Source organism: Lagopus leucura, unplaced genomic scaffold (assembly GCF_019238085.1).
Source record: "Lagopus leucura isolate 7727_CA_CO unplaced genomic scaffold, USGS_WTPT01 Super-Scaffold_73, whole genome shotgun sequence".
In the NCBI taxonomy this organism is placed as follows: Eukaryota; Metazoa; Chordata; class Aves; order Galliformes; family Phasianidae; genus Lagopus; species Lagopus leucura.
The window spans coordinates 28,980,258-29,006,673 of record NW_024962252.1 but is presented as its reverse complement, the minus strand read 5'-3'; the positions used below and the strand labels follow the sequence as shown (position 1 = coordinate 29,006,673).

General features: G+C 42.3%; 1 protein-coding gene across 3 annotated transcripts in view; it reads left to right on the top strand.

Annotated features, from left to right (window-relative positions):
- The window catches only part of BACH2 (BTB domain and CNC homolog 2), a 180,806-nt gene that overhangs the window by 19,320 nt on the left and 135,070 nt on the right, over nt 1-26,416 (top strand). For 2 of the 3 annotated variants that reach the window (XM_042887893.1, XM_042887902.1), the window contains exon 2: nt 19,022-19,108. The exons of the other annotated variant lie outside the window; for it this stretch is intronic. The gene's annotated coding sequence lies outside the window, so the exon portion shown is untranslated. The remainder of the gene's footprint in view (nt 1-19,021; nt 19,109-26,416) is intronic. 3 annotated transcript variants of the gene reach the window in all.

The following is a 26,416-nucleotide window of genomic DNA, read 5'->3' as shown; positions in this document are numbered from 1 at the left end:
ATTGCCTCTTCTCTGACTCTTGGACTTTGTTAGAAAACAAAAAGCAATCCAGAATGGTGAACGTGAAACATCTCAGCCTCTCTTGCCAGTTGGAGAACTGCTAATAATGTTTATAGTCTTGGAACAAAAGGCAACTAAACAAGTTACTTAAGAAAAGAATCCATCATTCTGACAAAAATAGAGCTTTCAGCTTTTTGTGTATGTGTGTGTTTGTGTGTGTGAGCCTCTTTTTCTCCAGCCAGTCAATCCTGTTACTGAATAAAACTCTAGAAATCAAGTTAACAAGATTAATGTCTGTAAATATTTGTAAAACCTATGTGTTACACAGTCTCTTTAAATGTGATTATCTTGTGTTTATAATACTTACTCATATTTTGTGCCCAGTCTGATCTAAAATTGAATAGTTTTCATTAATTTTCTTGCTTGTTTAATTTCATGCTTAAACCAATAAGTTACAAATCTGCATGACTGCCCAGTTATTGTTACACACAGAATAATTGCGTTGAGTCACTGCTTATGGACTCGGATTGCCAAAGGGTGTTAATACTTGGTATTCAAGCAAACGTGTTTATCTGAAAGCTGGCTCAGTAGTCTGCAGAATGCAGTGTTTACTATGTGAGGTTCAGCCTCGGGAGATTATGGGTAGGAAATACACTGTGTGATCATTAATAACACCCAGATTTCTTGTCTTTTCAGGGATGTTATCTGCTGAATACAGGAAAATGAATGTATGCAAATGAATTTGCAGTATGTTAGCAACTTTTGAGCTATTTGCAATGTTGTATTGGCCATATCATAGCAGTTAAGCTTTGAGAAAAAGATTTGTGTGCTGGTCTCTTTAAAAACCTCCTTTTTCTTTCCTTTGCCTTTTTTTTTGTCCCAGTATGTGTCTGTTTTTTGTCTGTGCTCTGTTGTGAATGTCTTGTTTAACCAGAGGAGAATTTGGGAGTACGCAAGCCAATAATCAATTCCCTTCATACACTGGAAGATTCATTTTTTCCTGTCCAAGTTTATTTCCACTGTTTAGTCCAAGTGTTTAGTTCCAAACACTGAAGAGGAGTATTATTTTTTTTCGCAGTGAAGTTTTCCTCTGTGGCAGAAATAACCCCAGGGAAAGTGACATTTTGAAATGGCATTTCACCTCCATTTATTACACTGGTGTGTGTCCAGGTTGTTAAAATGCTGAGAAATTTAGTGGCAATCTCACCTGCTGGAGTATATTTTACAGAGGGAAAACAAATAATAGAGGGTGGTAGCTGTTGGGTTACTTGCACTTTCTGCTGAAGGGCCTTCTGTGACTACAGCTGGAAGTAACTGATGTGTTGCAAATCCATACTACAGGTGAGAGCAGATTCTCTTTCTCAGCAGGCGTGAGGCTGTTTGGCAACTTGGTGGTGTGTGTGTGCTGGGTAGAGCCCGCAGAGCTTGCTTTCTAAAGAAAAGGTGTATGTTTTCATGTAAAGCTTTGTCAGAACTGATATTCGGCTCTTAGCATAGTTTGCAGACCCTTTGCAGTCTAGAAGTTCTCGCTTTCAGGATTACTAGCTACCTGTCAGCAGCAAGCTGGATTTCATTTTTCACGGGAGATGCATCTGCGCGGTTCCGCAGACTGTGGTAGAGCAAACTTCAGATTGGAAATCAGATTAGTTTGTCAGACAGAATAAGCGTATGGCAGAGCTGCAGTGAAGGAGTCAGGTGGCACTTCACTCTGCCAAAAAGGTAGGGAAGTTTTCTGTATCATTCTTTCATTATGGTATTATTTACTGCCTTTGCGCATAGCTGCTGCCAAATAAGGTGATCTTGTTTGTTAGCTCCCTGTTGCTGCAGTTACTGGGAATATCCAGATGAAGCACTGTTAATCAGAGCCCATGTATGGCAATTTAGTATTTTGTGTTTCAGGTGGTATTTTGTGTTTAAGTGGTGTTTGTCCATGTGTTGTATGTATAAAGAAGGTTTCTTTCCCTTTTTAAGATATGTATTAAAATAAGAACACAGGAAAAAGGATTGGAGAACATCATAGTTATAAATATGCTTTCACTTATGTTCCAGTTTGATGATCTCTTGTTATCCATCCAAATAATGTTTTAGTAAACAATGCCAATTGTATAAGGAATGTAGAGGAATGAGTACCTTCCCAACAGAGGCTTACATATTTTTTTCCCAACTGCATTAGACTTTTTAATTTATTTTTCTTTTCCCCAGGTTTTAAGTACTTTGCATTATTCTTAACAGGGGTAGTACTTTGCGCGTACTGAGATGTATTATACACGTGTCATTTGTTCCTGGGCACCAGTATAACATACGTGGGTGTCAACTGCGTGTCTCTGTGGTTTTTAACCAATTTATGATAGTTTTGTTCTGATGCAATGCTTAAGAGTGCTAGAATCAGGATTGCCACCCACTTTAAATGTTGTTGTTAGCAGATAGCATTTATTTCAGTCACTTTAAAATTTTAACATTATGAAGGTGTTTTAAAAGGTTTGTGTCTCTTTTAAAGAAACTTTTATATTCCATCTGGATAGTATCTACCGGTGCTGGTGCTGGAGATCATTCTCCTGCAACAGCAATGCGTGTGTAGGATTTGACCATGTTAATTAATTAACAAATTCCACTGAGCTCTTGGACCTCCTAGAAGAGCAGGGTCATCCCTGTTAAGCACTTGAAGAGGATGTGGCCAAACGAGCAGCAGCATTCAGTCAAAGCTCTCACTGATCCTCTGGATTAAGTCCAGGGAGCCCATCATTTCTAGGAATACACGTGTTGCATCAAATGCACTTACATAAGGACTGCACGTGTTAACAGCCCCGAGGGCAAGTAATCCATGGGCTGTCTAGCAGCAGTTCTGGTGATGGACTGACAAGTTCATGCACGGGAGAGGTCCAGGCGAGGTGGTGGGGCTCTGCAGCCCATTCCTTCCTGTTGTTTGTAAACAGCAATCTCAAGCCTTTCTTCTCCAGTAGTGAGGTTGAGAGGCTGTGAAGTGTGGCCAGTGCAGTCCATATGAATATTTCTAAAGGAAGCTAATAAGGCTGCATGCATTGCTTCTTTGGCTCCAGTCAGCTCTTTGACTGAATTTAACTTAAAGATTAGAGAAGAGGATGCAGCCACAAGCGTGCACGCACAAACTTGTAGAGCAATGAATGTTTCAAGGGAAAAAATGCCCAGAGTAAATTTTTAGTGTGTGTAAACAAATGCATCATAAACATTCAGTGCCTGCTTGTTACATTATTTGGTAGGTTACCCTGCATATTGCCTAGTGCCATATGCAAAATACTTATCAATGCTGGGCTTGAACTTTTGGGATCTCCTCAAAGAAATGAGCTGAGCTTCTTCATCCTTCTGTATGCACAGCATGGAGGCTACCTGCCTTCCTGGAGCTTAGTTGATCCCATAGTTAAGTTCAGAGAGAAGAAACACCGAACAGGATGGTGTGACCTACATCTGCTGTGGTGAAGATGATAAGGGAGGAGGCATTGTGGACCTTCTGAAGAGAAAAGGCTTCGTCCTGTGAGGGAAACGCCAGCATGGCCTGCAGGGGGCTGTGGAGGGGGAGAGCAGCCCAGCAGCAACCACAAGGTTGATGTGAGAGGCTGGCTGGCACTTTGAGATGCTGGCAGCCTGCTCCTAAAAGCAAACAGTGCAAAACAGGTGGAGGTAAGTACACAGGGTATCTCAGTAAACCTGTTGGCTTTAATCAGCTTATGAAAAGCGAGCTGCATCTGCAATCTGCGTGTGTCAAGTTTGCAGGGTAAGCCCTGGTGTGGGTGTACATGTGGCTTTGTGTCCTCCCTTGATGCCCCGGTGGCCCAGGTATCCTCTGGACAACCTGCTGGGAAGGGAAAGCCTCACTACTGAGTGTGACTAGCCTGAATTTCCTGAGCACCTGGAAAACTGCATGTGGTGACTGCTTGAGGTGAATTCAAAGCTATGTTCAGGACAGATTACCATCACTCCATAGAATTAGTAGCACAAATGCTTCCGTGCCTCTTTCCACTTTGCTGAGCACGTTTCTTTCCTCAGGGGTTTTGTTACCTTTTCCTTAGTCCCCACTGACTCTTTATTTATTTTTTTGACATTCCTCATCCCTCTAAAGAAGACAAAAGGCTATAATATTAAAAGATTATTTCAAAGGGAAGAGTACACTTTTTCCTTGTGCAAATTAAAATAATGTTCTGTGATAACTAGCATGTGGGAATTGATTTTCTGCAAGTAGCAACTTTGGGCTAAATAATAGAGCTGTGCATGTTGTGTATAACCTGTGCAGTTTTTCAAGGCTGCAATAGAAAGAGCCTTAATCATGCAAGAACAGTGATCACGTTCCAACGTTTTCAGGCCTCAAAGTGTGAACATCAAACAGAAGAACAATAAAAAAAAAATCTGAAATTCATCAGCCATTTTCATCGAAGTTTGCCAGGTCCCACACTGTAAATGTGGTGGTACTTCAAAGCCTATGACAATTCCATTAAAAAAATAATAATTCATCCTCTTGAAATATTAACATAGGAGAAAAACAAAGGAATAGGCTCTTTCTGCATCTGTGATCGTGCAGATGATGTCCTTGTCATCTTGAAGCTGTACCTAAAGTTGAGACACAAAATTATAGCATTTCATTATCACCAGACTTCCTACCGTCTCCTTTGAATGTAGTTGACAAACTCTGTACTTTTTTACCCTTTTAAAGTAAACTGTCTGTGTGGACAGGCAGTGCTCAAACTGGGGCACAGCTATGCTAGAAGGAGATCTGAGTAGACAACTGGGTGTTACCATGGGACTGCCAGGTCCACGGATGTAGTTGCAGGATCCTTGCTGATGGGAAGATAATTTAACAGCAAGCCCTACAGTGAACCCACTGTACCTGAAAGGGAAATGATAGAATGTGTGGGGAACTGCTGTTTTGTCTCTCCTCATACAGTTTTGGTATATGCTGAGGGTTGCTTTCTAGAGCCCATTTAAGATCATCCATACACTTGCTTTATTCTTGCGTGCCCTGGAAGAAGTAAACTTGTGGACCTGAAATTAAATCTGAATTGTTGCTGAGCTTTTGCTTAAGCCTACCTGGAGCCTGAAGGGACAGTGTTGGTCTGGACCCTGGTACCCTTTTTTGAAGCGTGCTAGCAGGGAGGGTGACCTCAAGAGGTGCCAGGAGACAGGACAGTGTTGGTGCCTTCTTGGGTCAAACCAAGCTGGAAGAGGTGAAGTTGGCTCCCCAGCACAATCAAGAGTTTTCTGGTGAGCACTGATAAGGCATTGTGATTCTGCTGGCTGTGTGACTTGTACAGCAGGTGTTTCTTTAGGGGAAAGGATGTGTCTGAAATGAAAAAAGCCTGCTAGTGCCAAAGCCGTAAGTACACACTGGGCTGGCAGCAAGCAGATGTTGTTGCTTCCTAGCAGAGTTCAAGGGCTGTGTGTAGGTGTTACTTCTTCTGGTGGTGTGAGTGATGCACAGGCACTCGTGCCTTGTTCCTCACTGTCCACATTACCAACGTGGCTGTTCTGCAAGGAGCTTGTCTCACTGTGACATTTCCCAGTCTCCCGTGTTGCAGTGTCTGAGTTTGAAATATCTTGGTGCTGATTATGCAGAACACCAGCTTTTCATCTCCACATCCTTTTGTGTGAGCCCTGTGTTGAGTTCAGTATGAATTTAATAGTTTTTGAATATTGTAGGTTAATTGTTTCCAATTTTCTATTGCTTAATCTTTTGGCCACTTCAACTCAATTACTGTTATAGCTGTCCTTTTCTGAAATGTGTAATGCTCTGTTGTTGGTGATTTTTTTCCCCCTCAGTTTCATTTAAATACCAGATAGCTTAAGTAAACCTTCTTGCCTGATACATTTTGCTAAAAATGACAGATTCCCATTAAATCAAATACAGGAGTTTGTTTAGTTAACAGGGAGACTGCATAGCACTACTGAGTGGAAAATACACTGTGTTGTGGCCCACGGCATCACAGTGAGATTGGTTAATTTCTTGTTGATTATTACATATATCAGGTTTCTTATTTACTACTGTTCTTCATGCTGTATTTTCTCATGGCAAATGACCTTTCCAATTCCCCTAGATATTAGCTTTGTTGAGGAGAAAAAAATCTGCTTACTGAAGTTGAATAAGAAGGTGGTTCATCAGAAGGCAGTGAATAACCTGTCCCCCAGGGAGAAAAATGTATCCATCTACTCAGACTCTGACTTTTATACAGGCCTTCTTTCAGAGGAGCAGGATCTGCTGCTGGAGTCCCTCTTGAAACACAGTGCCGAGGGTCCTTGTGTTCAGAAGAAGGCTCATGCCAGAGGATGGAGGGGGAGGTTGGAGGTCCTGGGAAGTTGGTGTGATGGGGGCAAAGGGGCTGAGTGGGTGATGGTGCATTGGGTCTGAGCCTTTGTACAGTGTAGCAGTTCTTCTGAGTTTGTCCTTCAGGTAGCAGAGGATAAGCAATTTCTGCCTAACAGATGTGAGAGCCAGACTAGGCGATAGATAAGGTGGGAAGTGTCCTTGCTGTACTCGCTGGCTTTTTTTTTAATAAGGAGGTTGTGCTCAAGCAGAAGCACAGGGATGCCTCTGCGTAGCCTCAAACTGCTTACTCCCTGACTTGCTTTCCATCCAAATCCAGATCCTGCTGTTTACCTTCCCCAGAGAGTACTTGGCTGTCACAAGGATGAGCCTGTATAAAGGCTTGTGAGAGTAAATGTGAGATCTGTCAGAGATAGTGCAAAATGTTTTCTTAATGAGTCTTTGCTGCAGTATTTCACAATGGACCTTTGCGAAAGTATGCGAAGTATTTACCTGGGTGGCTTAACATCCTCTGTGGGGCTGGGAGTGGCTTCTTAGCCTGTGGCAAGATGGAGACTAGGCTCTACCAGCAGCCAGCTCCCTGCTGCCAGCCCAAAACCCGGGTGTGCAGCCTGTGCATGGTGCAGGAGGTTTTGTATGCAGCACCAAGACCACTCACAGGCCGGGAGCTGGTGGCTGCTCTGTAAGTCAGTGTTTTGAAAGGAAATGAACGGGCTTCTTTGGATGCCCATGAATTGATCCAGGTGCTTGTTTCCATTGCAGACAATAGCCCATTCATGAGTGTAACCCAAAGAGGATATAGTCGGTTGTATCTTTTTTTTTTTAACTGAAGAAATATTTTTATAAGTGATTTAAAAATGGCATTGAGTTTAAAAAAAAAAAATACAAAAAATCAATCAGGTGTTACACTAAAATGTGAAGTGCTTTTACAGCTTCATGGCGTATCTTGTATTTTTTCCCTTCTGTATTATCATTCCCCACAAAAACAAATGAATTGAAGGCACTGAGCAAACAAGTGATCAGGTGCTGCTTTACTGCTCATATGTGTGCTGCCTTGAAGTGCTTGCTTGTTGTAGTCAGTGGCTAAAGAGTTTGATTATCTTAATTGCTGTTAAACAAGACCTGTAGGACCAGCAGCATGGATCACAGCTGAGATACTCTATCCTAAGAACTGAATGTAAATATGCTAAAAATGCCTTCAGTTTTCCTTCCTATTTATCACTTCTTAAAATAAATGGAAACAGACAAGTACCCTTTTATTTTTAGAAATATCTACAAAACTCTGGAATACCAGGATATAAGCATGACAGAGCTACCAGACTGCTGAAACACCACATGGAAGTGTTAAGTTGAGTAAAGAGATCAGTTTCTTTTGTTTCACATTATAGGGTATTATTTAAAACAGGTCGCAGCTTGTTGTTTTAAAGCCAGTGATTTACAGCCTCTGCAAACACAGGGGCCACAAGGAGGAGAAGGGGAGAGCTGAGCTTTGGGGCATGTGCTGAGCTGCCTGCCGCCTGCACACCAGATGCTCCCACCCCACAGATTGGGCACTGCTTATTCTCTCCAGTTTCCTAAATCCTACTAATTTTCTCTTCTGTAAATCAGCAGTTCCCTTTCCTAGCAATTAATCATTTGCTTATTTTTTTCCTTCTTCTATTTTTAATCCTTCTCATTCATCAACTCTTGCATTTTAATCTTCCAGTAATAGAAAAGTTGTATGTATTTCTGATCCATTCACATCTTTGCCCACATACTCCAATTTCACATCTTTATTTTGATGACCAGCAGCAAGACGCTTCGGGGGAAAGAGCAGTACTCCTGCCCACCTTGAAGTGATGATCTTGGCTTTCACTCTTACTGGGTGAATCCTGAAATGTTTTATGTTCTTTTCCAAAAATTCAGTGAGATAGGAATCCAATACCTTTTGGAGGCCAACTGACCTCTTGGCCTGCAGGATAGAAACTGGAATGAGTTGTTAGGTGGTAAATGGCATGTTGTGTATGAAGTATTTTCTTTGACACGCTTTGAGTTTTTATTTGGTTTAGATCAATTTTCTGCCTGTGTTATGAGATAAACGAACCTTCCTGTTTTATCTTCCCAGTGTATTTTCTAAAACGTACACTTTAAGCAGACCAAATATCCCTAGAATTTGAGAAGCTCACACAGCTTAGATGTTATCAGCATTGGGCTGCATTGGTGCTCAGCAGCACTGGTGCAAAGGGCTTGCTATCTCCCCTTTGTTTTTGCCCCCCCCCCCCAGAGCTGGATGTGGCTAGGGGCAGGCCTGCCATCCCAGTGCAGCAGCCAAAGCCATCACCACCAGTGGGGCCAGCTGTCACTCAGATCAGCAAGGCTCTTGTCAAATGATTTAAAAGCCATCACTCTGTGCGTGTGTCTCTCAGTTTTTGACAAAGCGCCAGAGAGGTATCTATCAGATGAGCCATCTGATTGAATGATAGCTCTTTTGTTCCAAGATATACCTACAGCGCATCTATATAATCATTTCTGCTTTATTTTACTTTTATATATTAATTGTACAGAAAAGTTTTTAAAAGCCACATTGTGTTTCTTAAGTGATTCTTCCAAGAAAACCTTGACTTACAAATGCTTGGTGAGAACAGTGATGGGACGAGCATTGTTGATAGCTGCAGGAGCAATGAAAAATGAAAGTGCTGAGTCCCATGGCTACTGCTCACACAGGGACACAGCAGGCCCATAGAGCTTACAGGAGGGCACATCCAGGGGGCCTACAGCACTATGTTTGAATGCATGTATGAAGTGCCATCTCTTTGACAACATCTGCTGCGTGCATCTCATGCCATCCCAGAACTTGCTCAGACATCTGAAGAACTTCCCACCTCTCAACTGCACATTGATAGCGATGCCTTTGTGGACTCACATCTGTAAATTCTGTACAGTACACAGTGCTCCTCTGCATTTAACATGTATACGTAACTGCTTGGAAAAAAATAAATTCCTTTTACCTTGCTGCAGCTGTCAGTGAAAGGAAATTGTATGTTTTTCCCTTGAGTGTTGGAATAGTTTTTTTCCAGTCTTCTTTCTTTGAAAGCAGTAGTCAAGTGCTACTTTTCAGATCTCTCCCTTTCTTTACAGAAGAGAAATCACTTTCTGCTTTTCTTGTGTTCAGAATTATGCAAAACAGTTGCAAAACATAAACATTCAACAGTAAGTGCCGTAGAAATGTATTCTAAAAAGATTCCACCGTTAACCACACCAAAGGAAACAAAAATGCAAGGTTCTTCAAATCAGTGTTAACGTGCAGGAAGTGACATTTAAATTCTGACTCATTTGAAATTAAGATGTCTTACCATTTTCCTCTTTCTAAGTGTTGAAGATTTTCCATTAGTTAAAGGATTGTCTTGCAGCCCTTCAAGAATAAGTTTTCCTATTTTTTTTTTAAGAGGCTTAAGCTATTGGGCTTTTTTAAGGTGATGGCTCCACCAGAGTATAAAAGCTTAATGAGCACTGCATACAGTTAATTGGCTACTTGAGAACCTTTGTGAGAGGACTGACTTCAGAAATATTAGGAAATGGTAGTCCCACTGCTTATCTTCACACTTCATAAAAACCATTGTTTGATTCCTGGAAGAAGAGGGTGTTTCAGTCACTCAGCTTTTTCCTTTGTTCTGGCTTGCTTTGCTTCTATTGGTTTTGTTCCTGGTCCCCTTCAGTGCAGGAATACAATATTGAAACAACTGTGTGGTTTATGGCTTTTGCTCTCAAGGTTTTCATTTTTTCCCCATGTGAAAGCCTCGTGTTAAGCCTCCAGTAAACACATCTTCTCAAATCCGGATTGAAAGCAAGGGCTGCGACACGGAACTGCTTTTTGCTGTGAAGTCAGGGCCAGTGTCACTTGCACACATCCAGTCCCAGTAGCTCCGAGCTTAGGTTTGCACGAGCATTGGTGTTTGCCACTCTCCCCAGCAGTTGATGGCTCTTCTGGGTGACAGGATGAGCTACAGGTCTGTGGACCACTGGGGCTGTTTAAACAAGCATTTTCTCCTTCCTCTTTGAAAGGGCGTGCTCAAGCAAACACCTGTCCTTTCTTTGGGTTTGAATTGCTAATCTTTCATGTGTTGGGTTCGCTATGAATTGCGTAAAACAGTTGATGCTCTTTTAAAGCATGAAAGGACGATGTTTGTTTCATTTCTCAGATGTCTGCCAGAAATTCTTGATACCATTGAAGCGTCAAGATGTTATCTCAATCACTTAAATTCTGTACTTTAGCATTTCTCTGTTGCTAGGGTTGAGAAAAGAATTAAACTTCAAGTATGAGCTGTTTTTCAAATGGGATATAACATTCAATGTTCTTATAGCTACTAAAACTATCAGAGTTACTAATTGGTCTATATTTGATCATTGTTGAATCTTCTTTATCACAATATGCTTTTGTTTCTTTTTTCTACAACTTCTCTGCTGCATTGTGGCAAAGGAAATTTTTATCTCGTGTGCATCTCCAGTATATTGCTCTGTCAGCCAGAAGTGTCTCTGGTATTCAGGAGGTACTGGAAGATTTTTAAGCATGACCTCTTAAGAAAAAAAATAAAAATAAAAATTAAAAAGATATTCTTAAAAAAAAAAAAATCCACTAAAGCCCTGTTAAATAATTAAGATGCTTTGGGCTTTATCAGAATTGACAGTGTTCTTGCCATAATATACATATGCAAAAACTGTAAGAAGTTTAATATTTTATAGCAAGGATAACTCCAAAACCTAAATCTGCTGGCTTGTTTCTATGGTAACAAATATTGAAATATGTCTAGCCAACACTGTGGGTCCCCCCACCCCCATTTAATTTCAGTCTATGGGTTCTAGGAATTCATTAAAACTGTAGAATCCTTTTAAAATCTCTATGTTCTGTTGTAAAATTCCCTACGATTAATGTTGAACGTAACTTTAAATTTTAACATAAACATTTCTTTGAGAGAGATTTCTTAGCAAGTGAAGGATTAGAGTTATATTTCTAAGTCTGTATGCACATTGATCTGGTATTTTTGTTCTTCACTGGTGAGTTGGATTTTCTTTTCTCTGCATGACTGTAGTCAAAAAATTGAGTTTCAGACTATGGATTCTGCTGGAAATATTAAAGGCTTCTTAACAGGAGCAGTCTGGCTGGAAGATAACAATGATGAAGTCAGTGCCTGCATGATTAAATTCAGTGGTCAAGACTTCTCTGTTAGAGCCTGATCTTAAGATTGAAAAGAGTACTTACTGGGGTTTAGCCTTTATTTCAATTAATTGCACTTAACTTTTTCTCTTAGTACAAAGCCTTTTCTGGGTGTCTCAATTAAGCTATTTCACACCTGCCTTCTTCTCGTTGTTTTTCTTTTGAGGGCAGCCCAGCAGTGTGGGAAGTAGTGTTGGCTGTAAGATTCCATTCTCCTAGCAGTAACTCAAACCACAAGCACCTAATCCTAGAAGTAACAGAAAATTGTTGAAATTTTGAAGTGAAACATCAGGTCCTTTCAACATTTTGCATCTGGTTGACCAGTAAGCATTAGACAGATCTGGAAACGTAATGGCTTCAACTCTACACTAGGGGTACTCTGGTTTCTGCTAGAGTACAATGAACATAATGAGGCGACAAAAAGTAAATTTCAGGAACTGAGATTTGTACCTAACAGGTGTGTTTCAGAAGCTCTTGGTTATGGAGTAAATACATTTTCTCGTTTGGATGCTTCACATCCAAACACTTTTCCTTGACGAAACTGGTAACTTGGAACTTAGAAATCAGACCTTGAAGTCTTAATAAATGCCTTCAAGGAAAAGGAGATGCAACTGGAGCCAGTGACTGAAGGACTCAATGCAGGCAGAAGGTGGTGCTTGGAAAAAGTGAGGATCAGGCATGGATGTCGTTGCAGACAAAGTGTGTGTTTAATGCACAAAGGATTATTGCCTGTGCAGGAATGGATGATTTCAGTGCTGACTGAAAGAAAAGTGTAGTGTATACGCACAAGTAAATGCTTAAAAACAAAAAATATGTAAGTACTATTTGACTGTATTGTAAACAAAATATCCTGTCGCCTTCCAATTCCTAGTTAAATCTCCAAAACCTCATTTTATGGTTGCAAAGACTATGTAGGAGAAGAACATAGAACATAGAGAACAGAGAGAGGACATTCAGTGAAGAAGTTGCTTCAGCTTGCTCCTCCAGCATCTGGATGTCCTTGGCTGAGGCAGCCGTCCTCCCTTCACACACCCACACACATCGCGATCAGGGACAGCCACATCCACCCACCCTTTGCAATATTTTGGACTTTCCAGACTTCTACAAGAGTCCTTGGAAGACTTCAACTGTCTACACTGAGCTTCACCCACGAGGGCAATTTAAATGATGCATGCACAGTCCTGTTTCCAAGAAAATGCGCTTTTATTGAGGATCGTTTTCTTTTTTTCTTTACGATTGCTTTTCCTTTAAAAATAATAATAATAAAGCAGCCCCTGTATCATAACTACAAGATGAAGCTTGGTTTTTCAAGACAGACATTTGAAGTCTCCTTACGTAGTACAGGGAAGGTAGTGATTGAATGCTCTGTGAACTGTGGTGAAAGCTGACTTTTTTCTTTATTTCTTCTTTTTTTTTTTTTTAATGCAAACAAAAATTTGCAAAATCTTGTTCTCTCATTTCCCTGGTTCAGTGTGAAACTGGATGAAACCACAGACAAACTCCCACCCAAACTTTATTTCTAAAATGATCAATTTTTCTTAAATAGCACGAGAACACAGTTAATGAAATGGGCTCTGTTTTGAGGATTTCTTGCATCATGCCGACAGACTTGTCAAATTTATTTTCTGGAAAACTGAGCAGGATTGAGACCAGGATTATATGTCTGCATAAAAGCTGTGTCTATTCGCCTTACATTAGGCTTTTAATCTTTCACAGGCAAAGCTGGGCTGTGTGCTGAAGCATTGCCAGTTGGTAGCTGTCAGGGAGCTTTCACCATGGACAAATGCATCCACACCACTTTTTCCACCTTACTTTAAAACATCTGGTATATATCAGGGTCCTACACACCCTTTTTGACTCCAGGAGCTGTGAAGTGAAAAAGCAACTTGTATGCTTGTCTGATCAGCTCTCACATTCTCATATGGTGTCTGTATAATCAGATGCATCAAATAATACTTTGATTTACTCCTACAGCTTGAAAAATATGTACAGTCAGTTTTAGATTAATTGCTTAAATCCTGCGGAGTGGGAGAGCGAGCTTAGGGACGGGTGTGAGAGTTAAGAATACCAGTGGTTGTATTGTCTGTTCCATGCAAGACAAAAGCAGAGTTCAAGCCACAGTTGCTGCTAAGAACCTTTGCCGTGTTTTTGCAAGAATCGATGTTTTCCTTAACATGAGCAATCGCGTACAAAGATGCACATCAGATGATTGCATAGAATAGGCAGTGTGAGTACACGCCTAGAAAATAGACAATGGTATGGGAGCATTTGTTTCCTACAGGAGCTAAAAGCTTTTGGAGGAGAAGGATGGGTTTGTAGAGATAGGCTCATTTTAAATCCCTGAGTACACAGTGCTACCACTTACAGTGGCGGAATTTTCTTTCTGGTAACTTTTTTGGAGACCCGATGTGTATGAAATAAATGCTGGACAGTGAGAGTTCATGGTGACTTCTGTGGGGTATTACCAGCAGCCAGCCCCATGTCCCTGCTGATTCAATGTTCACTTTATTAAATTTGAGTCTCCCAGGGGTGAACTTTGGAAGGGTTAGGATAGTAGGCATCGTTGCAACTTCTTTTTTGTCTTCAATTCCCCAACTTATAATGGGCAGTTTGCCCCTCTCCCATCAGTCGGCATTTCTGCCACACCATTTCAAGACGCAAAACACATCATCGTTTTGCTTAGCCCCACAGCAACTCCAAGCTTGTGCTGGTTTAATTAAAAAACAGAGCAGCAGCAGCAGAGCAGGGTTGGGGTGGGAGTGCCTGGAGGTGTGGAGTGCTCAGGGCAGAAAGCTCAGCCTGCCTCCCCCCTCCTGCCTGCCACAAGAGATCCCTATGGGAATTGGGAGTGGCATTGAGATCTGCCACGTGCCTCTGGGAGCTGTGTGGTGCCTGAAACACCCTGGTTATAGGGAACTGTCCTACCTTTGAAGGGCTTTGTTTTCCAGTATTGTGGCAAGTCCCTTTTCTGTCTTAAACATTTTGCCAGAGTGGATAGGTGACAAAGCTGTGAATTTCTCTTCCATGTCATGCACTCATAGGATTTAAAATCCTCGTTCTGCCTTTCATCTTGTGAACTGTTTTTTGCAGATATTTCCTAACTTCTCCCATGACGTTTTAGCCTGTTTCTTCAGAAGATTGTATGGGCTGAAAGAGACTATTGTTTCTGCAAGAGTGCAAGCATGTGCACATTTGCTGATCTGGTTGGTACAGGATTTTGAGAGTGGGTGTTTGACTGAGGAATAGGATTTGGACGTGTGTGCATACGAATTCTTGCTTGCAGCGTGCTCTCTTATTTCATAAATAAGATCACATTTCACTTTCTAGGTTCCTCGCTTGTGTTGCTCCAAAAGCTGAACTTCGATATCATGAGACGTAAACAAGGAAATGGCATACAGTGAGATTACAGTAACTTCACTTAGCAGAGATTTGCAGACTGTTTTGTTTTTCAGCTCTGTTCCTGGATAGGTATCAACTACCACTTGTGTGGAGACTGAGCACAATTACTGTTCACAAATATCACAGGTTTGAAGTGAATACTTTGTGCTTCCTTTCTTGTTCCAGTGTCTGGGTTTTCAGTTTTGAAGCACAGACTAACACGTACTTCTCAGCATGGCATTTAGCAGGTAGGCTTTGGCAGTGGAGTTGTGCTTGCCAGCTCTTGAGACACCGCAACCCAAGCATTGCATTTGGAACAAACTCTTATTGCATGGTGTAAACTACTTTGCAAAATGTTTTTCAGTTGAGTGGTATCAATGGGGAACAAAGAAACTGCTGGGGGTTGTTTTTGTTTCACACCCTGGATCTTGTCAGATGCAACCTTGCCCTAGATTTGCTTCCACTTTTGGGAACATTACCTAGAGGATGGCACTGGGATAACTCCAGCTTCCTCGTCTATCCTGATGACACACATTTCTGCCAGCCATGAAGTGACATCTATAGACATGGAGGGAGAGCTGGTCTGCAGCCATCTGACAATACACCACATCCCTTAGGGAGACAGATTTTTTACACAAGCGGATAGTAATAGGACAAAGGGAAATTTGTCCTATTTTAGACTAAGAGAGGTTTAGATTAGATGTTGGAGGAAATTCTTTACTCAGAGGGTGGTATAGGCTGCCCAGAGAAGCTGTGGACACCTCATCCCTGGAGGCACTGAAGGCCAGGCTGGATGGGGCCCTGGGCAGCCTGAGCTGGCGAATGGCAGCCCTGCCCATGGCAAAGGGATTGGAACTGGATGGGCTTTAAAGTCCCTTACAATTCAAGCCATTCTACGATGATTCTATGATTCCCATTTTCATATGGTTTCCCTACTTCCTCAGGAGCAGTTGCTCTTGGGGAATGACTCCTTGGTAGTAGAGGGTGAAGGCTGGGACTTGTTGGTAATATAAGAGTTGATGAGGATTGATCTTGTGGTTTGCTGATGGATTTTGTTCCACTGAAAAACTTGTTGATGGATGGATGCTCAGGAATTACTGGGTGTTGACAAAAGCAGTTGACAACAGCCAGTTCTGGTACAAGTATGGGGAAGAGTTTCTAGCCTCACCCAATGCCACTTGCGATTTTAGCAACTCTGGACTGAAATGCTGTTTCAGCTGTCCATGAGGGGCTTTTTCAGTGCTTCTGTGTGGTAATAGCCTACTCATGTGCCTGGCAGCACAGACCACCTTACTCCTTGCCCAGGTTATGTTACTTAAATTGTACCTCCTTTGCAGAAGCTCAAGGGCACAATGCAGAACATGGGAGCTGCCTTTTCCTATCTGACATTCCTTTTGTTTGGGAGTGAGTGAGCCCTTGCTACTGCAGCCAGGAACATCTCAGGCACAGTTTTGCTGTCAATTTCTATTCTGCGCTCCTGAGGATTGCATGTAGGGCAGTTTAGAAGGCTCCTAGCAGTGCAGCTCCCTATTTACAGTCGGCAAGTTCATTAGAGCCCTAAATTATTTACCTTATAGAATTCAAGCCCTGAATTATTTACCTTTAAGAACAGTCTTTCTGCATCACGCATTGGGTTGACCATAAAGCTGCACTCTGCTATGGGTTGTGAGTGTCTAAGCATAATATTAAGAGCCATTCCAACATTTTACTACTAATTTTATTTTCATACACAATGAGATGAAAATATTACAAGTGAGGTCACAGTGTGAATCATCAAGATGTAAAAATAATTTATGCAGCCCTGCTCCAAGACTGGAAATTGCACGGGTAGTTGGTGGATCCGTGATTGTGCTGCTCTTTCAGCAAGAGCCTGCTGAGCTCCCAGTGTCATGCACTCCTCCTGCTGCTCCGTGCTTGGCCCTAGGATTTATTTATTGCACACCACTCAAGCCCTACTAAAAAAGTTTGTAATTTCCTCACCGTCTTTTCCGTTCATCGCTGTCACGCTTGAGAGTTTGATAAATGGTTTGGGAAGCGCTACCATTTTTTTACAGGAAGAGAGCTAAAATTAAGGACAAAGGATCGTGAGGATATCACAGCCTTGCCATGGAGATGTCTCAGTATCACGTAATATTTCATGTAATGGAAATGCAGCTCCTTTTTGCATTTGCTGTGAGCAGTCATGCGTTTTGCTTGAGAGAAGCCAGGGTTTCAGGATAGGTAAGAACTTGCCATTAGTGACTGCTTGGGAAAAGCTGGACTGAGAGACTTGTGTGCCCTACCCTGTGGCAGCCCTCCAGGGCTCAGCTGGCCTGCTCCAATGACTGTAGAAATAGTGAGGAGCCACATTGTGTCTGCATCTTCACTGCCAGCAAATGTCGGTGCTTTCCTGTGCTTTCCTCCTGTGGCACTGGCGTGCAGCTCAAATATGTCCAGTGCACTGAGTGTGGCAGGGGATGCATTAGGGGGAGTGCAGCTGCTGTCTGCGGTGCTTCTTCCAGCACCTCCCCTTGTCAGTGTTCTTTCTTACAGCCTACCTTTGCTACACTGAATTAAAAATATAGGAAGCAAATAAAAATGGTAAATGGCATCAACTGGCATTATATCAACTCCAAGAAGGTTCACAGCCACTGCACGACCTGCAGCCCTTTGTGCAGCTTGTCACTTTCTGCCCATCTGACTTCTGATTTCCCATCCATGTGCAGTGAAGTTTCTAGCTCTAGTATATTTTCTGCTCTCCCCCTTGGCCCAGCTTTGGTTGTATTGCATTCAGTTGGTGGCTCCATGCTGCTGGGGCTGTTGCCTGGCACGGGCATGGGGTTAGACAAGTCCTTGCTCAGGAAGCTACAAATCTTTTCACACTTGCTTGGTAAAGAATATTTTTGATGTTTTTATTATTATTATTATTAGTTTTGTTTTGTGTTTGTTTGTTTGTTTGTTTTTGAAAGCTTGCAAGTTGAGCAGATTTAGGTAGGTTTTTGTCATGGACAGCAAGGTTCATTTTCTACAGAAAAGTCAGTTCTCAGTGCAAGTCCCCCATTGAAAATCTCTGGGTTGCCAGAACATGTTGAGCTTTTTCAGGCACTTTGTTCTTTATGAAATGAGTCAGTCAGACTGTTGTGACCAAAACCTTGTAACAAAGCTCTCTCTGGCAGACACTCATGTTGGCCATGGACAGAGTGTGCTGAACAACTGAGCACCGGTATGGCAGGAAGGGTGTCACAGCCATATCTCCCTGTGCTGTGGGATTGCCTGTACTTTGCCCATGTGGAGGTGAGCAAGGGGTCACGTGCAGGTGGCTGAGTTGCATCTTCTGGTGTGAATGTTTTTGTTTTGTTTGCTTTCAGAGAAAGCAATGAAATATTGACTTTAATGGCATTTTCAGGACTGAATATCCAGTCCTAATTTTTCTTCACTTATGATGTGTCTTCAGGCAATTCAGAGAGGCTAGTGGTTTTCTTAATGAAGCTGTATCTTCAGTTGGCTTTCTACCATACTAGCTTTTTTCTTTCTTATTTAAGTGTGGAAGTTTCTCATATGAAGTGTCCATTATGGTTCATCAGAAGAGTTTGACACTGAAGTGTGAAACAAGTAATGTGTGAAGTGAGAACTGAGCACAGGCACAAAAAGACCCTGTTGAGAATTTTAAGCGAAATCACCGCCTAAATAATGTTGTATGAGCCAAGTTCAGGGAAACTGTACGATTAAGTAATTTACTGTTGATGTAATTTTACAAGTATTATTTTTACATTGCTACTATGGTTATTAGTGGCGTGTATTTACTAATGAAACTGAAAGAAGCATAAAAGATACTCCCTCTTCCCTTGTGTGCCTGCTTTTGGTAGCACTGAGCGCCTGCTGGGCTTTGGTTCCTGTGCTGCCTTCCCTGGGGGGGTGGATGCAGGACTTGGGCTCAGGGAGCTGAGTTCTCGCACAGCTCTGCAAGCAAGGTGCTGTCCCTGTTAGGCTGCTGTCTCCTCTGGTTGGTCAGTAAGCAATTTTGTCAAAAGGACTTTTTCTTGTTTAATATTTTCGTGACACTTAGTAGGAAAAAAAAAAAAAAAAAAGTCTAAAATATCAGCTGGGAATTCTACCTGCTGTAATACAAATAATAGATAATCTCATCCAGTTAATAAGTTTTCTCTTTTGTGTTGGTTTTCACACAGAGCGATGAGGCAAGAGAGAAGTTTTTAAAAACAGAAAAATGTGATTGCAGAAACATCACTGTTGGCAGGAGGACTTGGTGGATTCAGGTAATAATGTGACACTGCTCTTTTATTATGCTTTAAAATTGTCTAGATTTCAGGTTGACAGTGGCCCTTTGTCAGGAGCTGAGTGGCAGAGGGAGGTGACAAGGTATAATAAGAGCCCGTGGCTGGCTGCTAAATTAATTCAGACCCAGCAAGAGAGTGTAAGTTCTGCCAGCAGGGTAGTTTCTGAATGGGACACTGTTGCTGGGGCTGAGACATTTTTCGTTATCTCAGGCTGTTAAAACTGAAGTTGTTCTTTTGTGTGTGTGTGTTGTTGTCATTCTTAGGCTAAGAGTCAGGCTTAATTCAGCCTCTTAGAACTTCATTAATGTACAAAGAAAACTCCAGGCCTAGGGAAGAAGGTCAAATGATCAGCTGTCCCTTCAGACTATGGAATGCTGAATCTGTGACTGTTTTCCTTGAATTCTCCATTTTAAAAGATTTCTGGCTCAGAACAGATTGTTATCTGCTAAAATACCCCTACCTGTGTCTTTGCTGTAGCGGAGTAACTCGGGGTGTTTTGTATGAATGAAGACAGTTTCTTCTTGCAGAATGGTAGCAATTGTAATATGCAGTATTTAAGAATGCTACCAGTATGTTGGCAAAGTTACCTTAAAATATCATCTTTAATATATTCAGACCCTACTTGTTAAGAAATGTGAGTTGTTAGCTAAAATGCATCTCTTATGTTTTTAATCATTCTAATTATTTTCCTAACTGAGGCAGAGATGGCTGGAAGGGGGACATTTGGGGTGCTAATTGCAGTGCATTTTAAGTGGAGCCAGATCCTGACCTCACATTTCTTAGGCAGTCCTGGTGAAGCCATCAGGCTTTTCTGGAACATAAGGGTTTTCCCCGTGTCTATTTGATTTCAGGATAATGGCTTACAGTGGCTTTTTCACACACTTAATTCTCACATGCATGAGAAAGTAGAAGAGCATGTATCCTTGTCAGTGTAGACTTTGGCTTTTCAGCACAGATTTTTTTTGAGGAGCAGATCGGCAGAGCTGGTTGCCTTAGACTGAGCTGTTTCTAACTGGAGATTCCTTTGCATTTTCTTTGTTAGATGCTAGGCGGGAAAAAAAAAAAAAAATGCAATTGCAGCTTTGCATTTCTGTATTCATGCCCGAGAAGGATATTTAAATAGTATGTGAATGGGTGTGGATTTAGTATTTCCTCCAGCCAGCTTCTTTTTAATGTTAAATTGCATCCTCTGGAAAGATAGTTGCTGTATCAACATCAGCATAATGACATTTTATTAAAAAATCAATATCCAGCCATAGGAATGTGTCTTGGTGTAAACAGTTGTGTGCTTTCGGCTGTGATGTGTATATGTTTGCAAATGTAATGGACTTGGTAACTTGGATAAACACTGTATGTGTGACTCATTGTGGAGTATGAGCTTACTTAAAGCAGCAAGTGTGGGATTTGTTGAATATTGTGTTGCTTGCATCCCTGCATACTTACATTAGGTCATGATTAATCTCAAATTGGCCAACAACCTGGGAGGAGAATTACTGCTGATCTCCCATAGGTGACTCCAGAAATAAACATAAGGATGGAAGTGCTGTAAAAAACATAAATAGTAGTTAGAATTCATAGAATCATAAAGTAAACATATGGTACAAAATCCTCTAAAATATAATGCTTGAAAGCTTTTTTTATACTTTCAGAAAAGGTTTGTTTAGCTATCACAGGGAAAGTAAATATTTTCATTCCTTTTCTTCCAGTTCTCTCTCATTCCATTCCTCTTTCTTCTTTACTTTTCTTTAGTTTTGGGCAGGGGCACCAAAACCAGGCATGCTTAGAAAGCTCCATTTGGGGTACTTTGCTAATTACCCTTCTCTTGGTGGAGTCTCATGGTGTTTGTGCAATGTCAGGACAGAGTTGGTGCCAGCGGACACGATGGCTGCTGCAGCAGCCCCAGGGTCTGTCAGGGCAATGTCCATTTTGTAGCACAACACATCAAGACTTGACACTGGGCAATGCGATCCCAGCATGTGCTCTAGATGCACAGGGGGCTGCATGCTGTGGCATCCCCAATCTTTGGACATGCTTTTAGGGTGACATTTCAAGTGCCAATAGCAGGGTGGCGTGTCGGGAAGAGAGGCTGATGCTGTGAGGGGTGAAGGAGGAAGGTGGGGAGCAGGGGGCTGGGCAGGGAGGGCAGCAGGAGAGGGGATGCCGGGAGGAACATTCAGCTCTGGGGGGAAATGCTATGTGCTTTGCAGTTGCCTGTGTGGATAGAAACCAGATGGTGTGCTGGAACACCCGCTCACTCGGGTGACGGTGGAGCCAAACATATGGTTAATGGTTAGGAGGAATAGCTCGCAGAGCCAGGGCTTTGCTGACTGCCTCGCATTACAGATTGCTACAGTGTGTCATTACATTGCCAAACTAAGTGCTTAATACTCAGTGCAGCACTGGGCACACATGGGTGCTGATGACTTTCCACGCAGAGCTGGCGCAGCCGGGAGGCTGACATCACGCGCGACTCCACGCATCCCCCACCACATCCTCTAGACCCTACTCACCGTGGAAGTGCCGTAAATCTGGGGTTTTACAAGCCCCAAACCTACAGCAGGCAGCTTTCCTGTTCTGCGTGCGTGCCTTTAATCCAGTTATTTCCAGCAGCGTACGGTTAGGTTTTGCTTTTCTCCCCACAGCGTCCAAGTTCACCTCGTCTGTGGCCCTGCGCTTACATGCCCGGCATTTGAAGTTCCTGCGCCGGGAGCTTTGGGCAACACCAGGCCCATGTTATCTAAGGAACTGCTGAGCTCATTCATCTCCTTTTCACGGCCCGCTTCCTTTTATTTTTAGCCAAATCCGTCAGGCCTGACAGGCGGGTAATTTGAGCCAGAGAAAGGGCAAAGCTCCAGGTCCTTTCCACAAAGCAATTCTCCTCCCTCCTGGGAAGGCTCCAAACTCGGCCTGCTCCAGGCAGATGGATTTGTTGAGTCATGTGAGATCATTTACACAAAAACACAGTGAGGCGGTGAAGAAAGGAAAAAAAAAAAAAAAAAAAAGGGAAAGAAAAAGAAAACGCAGGGGGAAGGGGTGGGGGAGCGTGTGCTGCTGTTGGTTGGGCTGCAAGGGTAGGAAATGTGCTGCGCGGCAGCGAGACGGAGGAATGCAGCGGATTCATTCTTGTATAAGGTAATGTCTAGTTTACAGTGCAGGGTGGAGCCAGCGTGGAGAAATCACTCGAAAACAGATTACTCATTTAAAACTAAAATTTCTCTTCGAAATAGAACAACCAAGACCCAAAACAACCAGCAAGCTGCGCACGCACACAACAAAGGGCATGCTGTTGACAGTGCTGGTTTCTAGGAGCGAGGAGCTCCTAGCCAGGGCTGCTGGAAAGCAGCTTGCCCCAGTACTGCAGGAATGGCTTTGCCAGGGCCAGCGAGTCCTGTAACAGCAATGTTGTGTGCCCACTGGGGATGGTTTGGGGTGCTGGGAGGAACAATTTAGTGCCCATGATGAGCAAGCTGCTGGCCACAGCGGGGCCACAGTGGGGCCATGCTTTCCTTGTGGAACAATCTGCGCCACAGTGGGGAGTGAACTGCGTTTGGGCATGGGGATTGAAGGCTGATTGTGTTACCATTTGCAGCCTAAACTAACCCTGGCGTGTTTGGGATTGTTTTGTTTATTTGAGTGGGTGGTAAGGGAGAACATCCAGCTTGGGGTTGTTTAGATCTTCGTGCATCCCCGAGAGAATTAGATTGGGTTAATTTTGCCATTTTGTAATGATATGTATTCAAACCTTAAATAGACATGGACTGTATTTAAATATTCTTAATATGATTTCCAGTTACTCTAGATTTTCTAACATGGCAATATTGAATGTCAGTGTGTCATTCTGATGATGACTGAGAGCTGGAGCAGAAACTGCAATTGGAAATTAGTGGAGCGCATACACAATAAAGCAAGTTCAATGCAAAGTATTTTCTTTAATTCTTTGCTGTACTTAAGGAACTCGTGTATGTGCGAATGCAGGTTTGCATTTTAACTTGACTCTCTCGCAAAAAAACAGCATCTTCTGCAGGCTCCACAGGGCAGTGTCCAGTCAAAGTTCTGTCGTTCTGGGAGGGGAGTGTTTGCTTGCAGCCTGCCCCACTCTGCTTGGCCTTGTCTTCCTTTTTTCTTCTCCCACTTCTTTTTTTTTCATGCTTTCATCTGAAAGGCCACTGGATTTCACGGCTTGCTCACTGCGCCGCGCTGTGCTATTGAGCATGTTTGGCATGGAGAAAGACTTCTCAGCTAGACCAGCTTTCTGCTTAAGAGTTTTCTCACTAGGAGGAAAGCCTTTGTCCCCCATCTCTTTATCAGCCCCCCTCATTAATTGTGGAGAAGGAGCACTTGGCAGCACCCCGAGTCCCGGCTGGGTCCTACATTGGCCACTGCACAAACTCACAGCAGGGTCTTTGCCCGTCAGCTCAAGCTGAGGTTCTGGAGTGAGGAGTGAGAAGCAGCAAGGGATGAGAGTGTAAAGAGGATGTATGTGGCCAAACTGGAGACCAGGGCCATGTGTTAAAGGGTGACCACGTAACTAGAAATCACTACTGTAGGTTGCACTGAAATTTTCCAAGAAGTTACAGAAAAGGACAGTGTTGCTATTTATCCTTTTTGCATAGTTGCTGAAATGTTCTTTCTCCCCACATCCCCAAATATCTTGTTATCCTGCATTTTCTCTTGCTGTGAGCAACATTTCTCATAGTTTACACAGAGCTGCAATTCATGTTAAAATCTCACTTTATAAAGTCAACCTCCCATCATTGACTGTGGGATTTCCACCAGGAAAGAAGTTTGTGAGAAGACAAAGTTTTTTTTTTTTTAAGATTTTGTCTGAGTGAACAACTTCTGTGTAATTCCTCTATTAACTTTTCGGGTCCATAGCTTCATCACTGTTTATTGCACTTGGAAGACTTGTAATTTTACTTAATACCCTACACCCTAATATCTCCTTTCTCTCCCCTTAAGTTGCCACATTCATTGTTTTCTGCTTCTTTATATCAGACATCCAGCCAGACTAGACAGGTTTTGGGAACTGTTTGTGACCTGACTATCAGGAAAATCAGCCTTACTCTTCCTTCTCTCTCTTTCACAGCTGCTCAACTTCCCCTCCTTTGTCTAAAAATTGTGTTGTCTGTAAGATGATATCAACCTCATACTTCTTTTATCTCACTTCTCATATCACTTCCATTCTTCTGGCCGTACTACCTCTTCCTGTATCTCACGATTAGACCAGGAATTTCTTCGTTGCTGGCACCTTCCCTTGCTGCACATACCGTGGCGCTGCCTCCTTTGGGATCCAAGGAAGTGCTTACATGTTATGTCATGTCTTGCACTTGGCTTCAGTTTCCACAGTATACACCAGGTAGAGGGTATCTTCTTGAGTAATGATTCTTTCATTGCAACCAGCTGCTCTCTTCTCAGCGCTGAGCTCACAGTGCTAGCATTTGAGAAGGGAAATTCCTTGGCAGATGTGTATTAAGTCTTAAAGGTGTTGTGGTATCTCTGTATACTGTTCTAGACCTGCACTGTTGGCCTCCCATCTGAACTATTTGCATTAGATTGTCTCTTCTTTAGCTCATGTTATTTCCACACTGGGATTCTACATTATTTCCTGAGAAGAGTTGAATACAGAATGCCTCCAGAGCTGAGAGCTATAACTGCTCAATTTTCTCTAAGAGACAGACTTGTTCCCCATTTACAGAGCTGAATTCTAACTGTGATGAGCAGTGGTTGTCACCATGGCCATCCAGGTCAGAAGCAGAGCAGGAGATCCTTGGTGCCTTGTAACCCAAAGCAGCAGAATTGTGGGTTCTGCTCTGAGGTTTGACCTAGTTGCTCATAAAAAAGAGATGCAACTCGTAGCTGGTTCCTGGAATTCACACCACTGAGGCACACCAAAGCACTTGCTGTTATTTCAGCAGGAAAGGCTGTTTTTCTTTCCTTCAGGCTTGAAAGATCTTCATTTCCTTCCAAAGATCTTATTCTGTGCCGTAATTGTACAGCCTTCCCCAATCTGAAGTTGTGCCAAGGAGAGTCTTGCAAGCAAGGTAACCCTGTACTTTGAGCTCCAATTATGCCCTAAGGAAGGATTGAATAGCAATTCCCTCCCGCAGAAAACTTGATCAAACTTCAAATCCTCTGCAGAGGGATCAGTGGGCTGAGAGCTGATTTCTAAGAAGAGTGGGGCAGTGACCTCCTTATATCTCAAAGTATTCGTTTATGGCATTTACAAGCATGCATTTATCTTACATAAATCTCTAGACTGACTTGTTCTCCCTACAGAAAGTCATGGAAACCTTGGTGTAGTGGTGGCAATTTCCTCTACTTAATGCATGCATCTACAGGGCAGCCCAGAGATGAAGCGAGGTTTGTTCTAAACATTTATTAATCTAAATTTACACGGAGCTTTTTAAGGCATTAAATGTACATAGATTTTTCTCATCCACCAGTGAACTGATGCAATGCAGAAGTGCAAGACTGTTCATAATGTATTCCGAAACTTAGCTTTTTCTAGTTGTGGCCAAATCCCATTAGCTGTGATTTTCCTGCTTCCTTTTCCTCCTGTTGAGCCTTCTGGATGGTGGCTTCTCTGAACAGCTTGCTTGGAGAATCTGCTCTGAAAATTGCCCAGCCTGCTCTCTATTCTCAAAGCAAGCAAAACTTGGGGAGCAGCTTATCACCCACTCATCAGCAAACTTCAGCAAGCTTCTGCTACAAAGCCTCTGTCAGGCATAGGCCAACCAAGCTTAAATTTCTTTCCTTTCCACTCAGTTGAACACAGCAGAGGTAAAAGTCTTTTCAGAGATTAAACTTTGCCTGATGGTTTAATGATGTATCATTCCTAACAGACAGCACAGGATGTGTAAAATTGGCTTCTTTATTCCCTTTTAGCATCCTCAGAGATACTTAAGAATTGCTTAGGGGTTTCTGGCAAAGGTGTGTCAGCATCATCTGATATTGCTGCTGTAGTAGCAGCTTTTTCAAGTTAATGTTAAAAGAACTAAGTTGTTTTAGGACTCTGTTCACCCCACTGGCTTTTATTTTTAATGTACAGTTCCTGTAGCATTTCTAACTTCTAACATGATCTTTTGGTTTTTTTTTTTTGTTTTTTTTTTTTTTTTTTTTTTAATTTTGATCCTGTTGTAAATTAAATTGACGTCAGCAAATCCTGTTCCTGATCATACACTGTAAAAAGGTCCCTTTTTACCTAAGTTGCAGACCTCTTGCTTGTTCACAGCCTTTGCGTAATTAATGGGAACATGCTATTATTCCCTAATACATTTATTCATGTAT